This window comes from Callorhinchus milii, unplaced genomic scaffold (assembly GCF_018977255.1).
Source record: "Callorhinchus milii isolate IMCB2004 unplaced genomic scaffold, IMCB_Cmil_1.0 Scaffold3, whole genome shotgun sequence".
Classification (NCBI taxonomy): Eukaryota; Metazoa; Chordata; class Chondrichthyes; order Chimaeriformes; family Callorhinchidae; genus Callorhinchus; species Callorhinchus milii.
The window spans coordinates 29,849,003-29,856,270 of record NW_024704744.1 but is presented as its reverse complement, the minus strand read 5'-3'; positions in this window follow the sequence as shown (position 1 = coordinate 29,856,270).

The following is a 7,268-nucleotide window of genomic DNA, read 5'->3' as shown; positions in this document are numbered from 1 at the left end:
TCACTGATTGTTGGAAGTATGAAAATCACTTTCAAAATATAGCAACAAATGAAGCATTATGACCACAAGACAAGTCATTGATACTGACCTATTTGACGTTAGGAAAAATACAGAATAGAATGCTGCAACAGTCATCAATTAGACCTAGAGGTGCTATTCATTTTAATAATGGAAGAGATTTTAATAAAAACAAGTGATACCTTGTTTATGCTCAGGCTCAGTAGAATTACAGACACAGTGCTGTGTGTAAAATTCTTCTGATCTATTTTCTTAGAATCATAGTACTATTATAATACAGAAGTGGGTCATTGAGCTTTCCCCCTCAGGAGTTATCTGCTTGGATCCCATTCCCCTTCTGTTTTCTCAGGTCTTCATTCAATTTCTTTTAAAATAGTGTTGTGGGCTCAGCTTCGATAACCATCTATGATAAGGCATGCCAAATTCTAACACCCTCGGTTTTTATTTATTTCAATTGACTTGCTTTTTTTCAATTGACCTTCTAACTCCCTACCAACCTGCCCGCTCCCTCCGCTCAGCGTTCTCCGGCTTGCTTCACAACCCCCGCCTCGCCTGCCCCACCAATGGCGGGCGGGCCTTCTGCCGCCACCCTCTGTCCCTCCACCTCACTCCCTCCCTCGCCTCCTTCAAGACCCATCTTAAGACCCTCCTTTCCCTCCTGCCCTCCACTCTCCCCGATGCTGACCGCCAGCTCGGGTCCGAAACACTGATTGTCCAGCATCTTGGGACGTCCTCTGACGTGAAAGGCGCTATACAAATGTGATTTTGTTGTTTTTTCATAAGCTGAGTTCTTCATCAACCTTGACGAGCATTTCTATATTTAGTTGATGCACCATGAATGATGTTGCCCTTTTACAACTCCTGAGGTGGTGAAACATGTCTTGACATATTTGATTTCAAGATCCTCATCCTCACCTACAAGGCCATTCACGGCCTTGCTCCCTCCTACCTCTCCAACCTACTATCCCCCTACCTACCTGCCCGTACCCTCCGTTCCTCTGGCTCCGGTCTGCTCCACGTCCCCCGCCCCAACCGCCCTACTATCGGTGGTCGGGCCTTCAGCCTCTCAGCCCCGAGGCTCTGGAACTCCATCCCCCAGTGCCTTCGCCGCCTCCTCCCTTTCCTCCTTCAAGGCCGGTCTCAAAACCTTTCTCTTTGACCGTGCCTTCAGCTCCCCTCTCGACTCTCTTCCTCCTCCTCGCTCCCTCCCTTCCCTCCCCTCACCCTGACCATTTCCCCCTCCTCTCTCCCTCCCTTCCCTCCCCTCACCCTGACCATTTCCCCCCTGCTCGGGTCATGACCCAACTGTGCAGCGCCTTGGGACGTCCTCCTGACGTGAAAGGCGCTCTATAAATGGAATCTTGTTGTTGTTGTTGTTGTTGTTGAGAAGAGGATCGATGAGTTAGCCAGAATTGTGAGCTTGAGACTCTGAAGTTCCTCAAAAAGAGCATTTAGGTAAGATCCTGCACTCACAGTGTGTACCAAACTGTTACATTGTCCAATGTAATGGGAAAAAAGTGTACATTTGTACATATATTTTCAAATAGATTCATCCTTTGCAAAAGATAGAGCTAGCCCAAAATTGGAAGACATTGTTATCAGGGAGATTTGAAGACTGGAACCAAATTGGGTGTATGAAGTCTGAGACTTCCTGCTATGTGCGGTTCAGCACCATTTAGTGGTACATTTATCCACTGAACCGCAAAGGAACTTGTTTTGAGGTTTTCAAACATTCCATGTAAAAGATTTCCTTAAATTTAAGGGTGGGGTCTTTCAAGAACTTCCCAAATCAGAGTACACCTTAGACTGAACATTGAGAATATACTGTTGGTTAACATTCCACTGAATTAAGAATCTACAGAAAATGGCAGTGATCAGATCAGATTTGTTGCATTTGGTACAGCAACTTATCATGTGTCAAGCCATCTCAAAACACTTCACAGGATTCATCGTGAAGAGAAGTGACTGTATTTGTAGGCAAACGGCTGTACAATTGCGCACAGCATTGTCCCCCAAACAGCCGTGAAACAAGTGACTAATTTTTATTTAGATTCAATTGTGATCTCAATATGGTGAACAAAAATACAAGGTTGAGCTCAGAAGGGTATTCGTACAGTACTCTTTTATGGAACATGCTGGCAATTTTATACCTTTACTTCAGGATTGGTATTTTATATTCATTTCACAGTGCCTCAGAATGCAGTCAAATCCTCCAAATCTGCCTGTGTCCTAGATTTCATGAAATATGACACAGTATTTTAATGTAGCTTAAGTGAACCCATTAATGAAGACAATTGAGAATAATTGAGGATAAAAAGATACAAGGGATTTATGAGTTCTATAAACAGAAGGTCAGATGTGATCCAAGTTAAGCCTCATGTTTTTCATGTTCTGTTCGGTTGGCACTTACGACGTGGAGATTATCTTTGTGGAGTATATTTTGTTGGTGAATGATCATATTTTGGGAAAGCAATAATAATTGGAATAATTGAAGAGGGAGCTGGATCTCTTTTTTTAATGTGATTTGACACATCTTTCACATTTATATTTTGTTGGGTGATTAACACTTGCAGAAAACCTACTGACAACACGACAATCTGGGAGGATTTTCTATGTCGTTTAGATGAGATGTTAAAACTTAGTTCCTGCCTTTCTGTTCAGGAAGAGATTAAACATCCTCTTGAAGATAAGGGAAGGTTGTTTCATCTTGTGTCCCAAACAACCATTCTCGTAGATTAATTGACCATTCTCTTCATGGCTGTTTGTGGACGGTTGTGTAGATGACTGCCACATTTGTTTACAGTAGTCATTATCTGGGTCAGCCTGGCTCAATTGGAAGACCTTTTGGTTCTGACTCAAAAGGTTGTGGATTCAAGATGCACATCAGGACTGGAAACTCATATAGCCTAAGCTGACACTGCAGTGCACTGCTGGCAATGTGCTGCAATGTTGCAGGTCCGATTTTGGATGAGATGTTAAACCAAGGCCCTATCTGCCTGTTCAGGTGGATGTTGAAGATCCCATGGTACTATTCGAAAAGAGAAGAAAGTTTCTCCTGGTGTCTTGGCCACAATCCCCAACTTATTATTTCCAGATGAGTTATGGGGCAATGTTTAAGGAAACACTCTATGTAACCAGTTTTCTTGTTTTTTTCCAGATCCGGTAGCCACTTTGAACAGGTGGAGATTATTGCAGAAGGAGCGAAAGGTCTGCTCTCCTCAACCCCTTTATTACTGTTGTCAGGAATAAGAACTGTACTATAGCAATTAAACCACTGAATGCTTCAGGCATATTTCCTTTTTGCTAAAATCTCTCAGCATGATTTAAATATTTTTCATAGATCGAAGTTAGCATATTATGGAATACATGGGCTATGCCTTGCTATATTAATTGGTTATGTTACTTGTCATAGTAAATGTCATTTAATATTTATACTATATTCAAAAAATGGAATAAACATTCATTCTACAAAAAAACTCAATTATTGCAATGAACGAATGTGTGAAAGTGAGGCTAATGAATAATATATCGCCCAGAATTCATTTTATGCCTCCAATCGCTTTTTATTATTGAATACATTCATCACTCTTATTTCAAATCTAGATTTGGAGAAACTGTGCTATAGATTCCACTAGAGAAAATGTAAAATATAAAAGGTGTATTAAAGTAGTATTCAGTCTTAATTTGTGTCAACTTGGCTCAGTGGTAGCACTCTCACTTCTGGGTCAAATCCCACGTCGGGACTTGAACTCACAAAGTCTAAGTTGACACACCAATGCTGTGCTGGGGGTGTGTTGTATTATCAGAGGTGCCGTCCTTTGCATGAAATGTAAAACTGAGGTCCCATCTGCCTGTTCAGGTGGACAATAAAGCTCCCATGTCTCTATTCAACAACAACAACAACAACAATAAAATTACATTTATAGGCCATCTTTCACGTCAGGGGGACATCCCAAGGTGCTGAAAAGACAAGGGAGTTTCTCCCATATCCTAGCAAACAATCCTCCAAAGAAAATTGGTCATTAGTTTTGTGGCTTTTTGTGGGACATTGCTGAGCACAATTCTGCTGCCACATTTGCCTACACAGTCACCTCTGTTTCACAGTAATTCCCGTGAAGCGCTTTGAGACATCCTTCTGACATGATAAGATGCTATATCAAATGCAAGGATTATTATTAATTGGTAAGATTATTTTCTGCACTTGATTTTGTGCACTGCGGGAAGTCTGCCTCCAAATTACAGTATAACTGAATTCTTCAAAATTCTGGACAATTATATTGAGTCAATGGTCTTAAGATAAAGATCATGGGATTTTAGGGCTTCTGATCCAACTACAAAACAGGAAATTCTAATTCCCACATACCAATTATTCTATTCAATACTTAGCCTATTCTTATGATTTAAATAAGGCAAAATGGCTCTTTAAGAGTTATGAGAGGTTGCTGTTGATTTTAGTAATTTCTTTATGAGGTGGGTGATGATTGTTCTGCGGCCATGATTTCCATTGCTGTTGGTGGGGTTGATGGATGTGTGCACCTGCTGCTTCCAGTCTGAAGCTCATTTCGATGCAGCTTCGATGTATTTGTCATTTTGTCAAGATGGAATAAATTCCCAGCTCCTATATGTGGTGAACCTGAGGGAGATGGAGCCTGTGATTCGGGGCCAAAGCCACATATTATGATTGTTGCTCTAACTCCACAAAAACAGAAAACGCTTTGAAATATTACACACACCTGCAGTGAGGTCATGCACTAACTTTCTCAGTGTCACATTCAGATACAAAGGTGATTTATAGTTTGATATTAATTGCATTGAAATGTGCTTGCAACCTTTTGCCAAGTCCAGAACTCAATTGGGGAGAGGATTGGATAGGGCAAGGGATGGGGTCATGGCTTGTTCCCCAGGTTTTCTTTGCTGCTGATGAAAACGTTGGCAAAAAAAGTCTAAGAAAAAGGAAAAGCTACAGTATTTTGAGTTGATATCTATAACACTCTTTCTCCAATGCTCCACAAGCTCCAGATTGTCCAGAACTTGGTATTCCATATAATTTCTAGCACCAGGTTCTACGAGCAATCACTCCATCCTCATTGGGCTCCGCCGATTTCCTATTCCCCAGTGGATTACTAAAGTACTCATTCTACCTTTCAAATGCCTCCTTGCACTTGTGCCATCAAGATCTCTGCAATTTCATACAGTCGTACTTACCCTGTCCACTTCCTCTTCTCTGCTAACTCACACTCACATTCCCTGCCCTCTTTATCCCACCATTGATGGGGGAGCTTTCACTCACCTTGTCTCGCTTTCTGGAATTGTTTCCCTAAATCCCTTGTTGATTTCTTCTGTGTTTCTATAAGAATTCTGCTAAGTATTCTATTGTAGCTTTTATAGGACTATCCTCTGCTGGGAAGGCGAATCTTAATTAGCCCTGGAGAAAGAAGACACTTGTAAGAAAATGGACCTGCTTGGTGCAATAGGTGATGACATAGGTATCTTAGAGGAGAACCAGCTGTAGCAACCTCCTTCTTCCTGCCAAAGGTTGTCACACTTGCAGGTTTGACAAAAAATAAAGTGACATCCTGGGTTTAGGTGAGATTTCCAGCGGCAGTATCTAGATCAGCCAGCATTTGTTGTTCATGCTAACTCCGCAGATCCAACACATCACAGGGTTTGTAGTCTGTACGGGAATAGCAGTATTTCCATTTTCAGCCTAACGATTCCAAACTTGTTGAATAAAAGTCTGAGACATTCCTCAGATTCCAGCATTTGCATTAATGCATCCAGATCCAATCCTAACACATCCATGGAGAAAACGTCGGTAGGAACTGGTTCTACCATTGTGAGGAGAAATTGTTTGTGGAATCACAGGTTATATGCACTTCACACAAGTACTAATAAACATACATTAGGCACCAATGCGAATTCATATTCATTTGTAAACTAAATAATTGTCCATACTTATATAATAATACTATAAAAAATAAGCAACTAGAGAAGATCAGAAAATATATTGATTTACAAATTGAATGCAGACATATGTGTCAATGTAAAACAAACATAGTTGCTATAAACATCTCTGCAACTGGGTCTGTAATAAGACTATTAAAAAGTGCCTTGTCAAAATATCTGGAGAACAAAATATCAACCACCTGCAACAAACAGCTATTTTAGGAAGCTCAACTATATTAAGAAGAGTAACATCCATTCATATGTAAAGCGGCAGTGTTATTAGTCTGGCTGACCCATCACTGAAAACCATTAAGATAATATAAGCTGTAATACATAATAATAGTAATTGTTATTATTATTAATGGTTATACTATGCTTATACTATACTTTGGTAAATGTTTATCTTAAATATTAGAGCACTCGCTTTGCAAGTGAGAGACCTGAGTTCAATTCCAGGCAGGGCGAAACCTTGGGCAAGTTTCCTTACTCCACACGCCTAATAATAATCCCTCCAAAAACCAAAACCAATAATAAATTGGTCATTTTCAATCTACGACTGTTTGTGGGACATTGCTGTGTGCAATTGGCTGCTGCGTTCTCCCACAAATGTACAGTCAATTCACTTTACAGTGTGTTCTGTGAAGCACTTTGGGACGTCCGCCCGACGTGAAAAGCGCTATATCAAATGCAAGGATTATTATTATTATTATTATTTGTCAGCAGAATACCAAAAATAATTTTGAGTTCCCAAATCTAAATTGTTTTTTTTCTAGAATTGTATATTTCAGATGGTACATTCGAATATAGGAGCTGGATCAGAACTAATATAGATGAAAGGAAATTTCTCTTTGCAGCAGAAACTAAACATCACAGTTGACGCAGATACTTTTTGATTCAATTTAATTTCTCTGTAAACACATCAGTTTTACTTCACACTATAATAATTCCAAGGTTTACAAATAGAAAATAAAATGCTCAATGTTCCATCTTTTTATCTAAAAAAATGTTTCCCCTTGATGTTTGGATAAAACAGATGAATTAATAGAGAAATGTGATTCCTAAAACTATACCTCATCAGTCAAACAGAATTCATATTTTTTCTCAACACAGGATCATGATAAAATGAGGTCAGTGTGGCCCAGAGAACTAGATAGATATCTAAAATAGGATGATTTGCTGGGGAATGGGGAAAAGGCAAGTAAATAGGACTGAATGGGTCTTTCAAAGAGCTTTCAATTGGCTTTTAAAAAGCCAGCACAGATACAATGGGCTGAATGATTTTAGATTTTTCATTGGTTTCATGC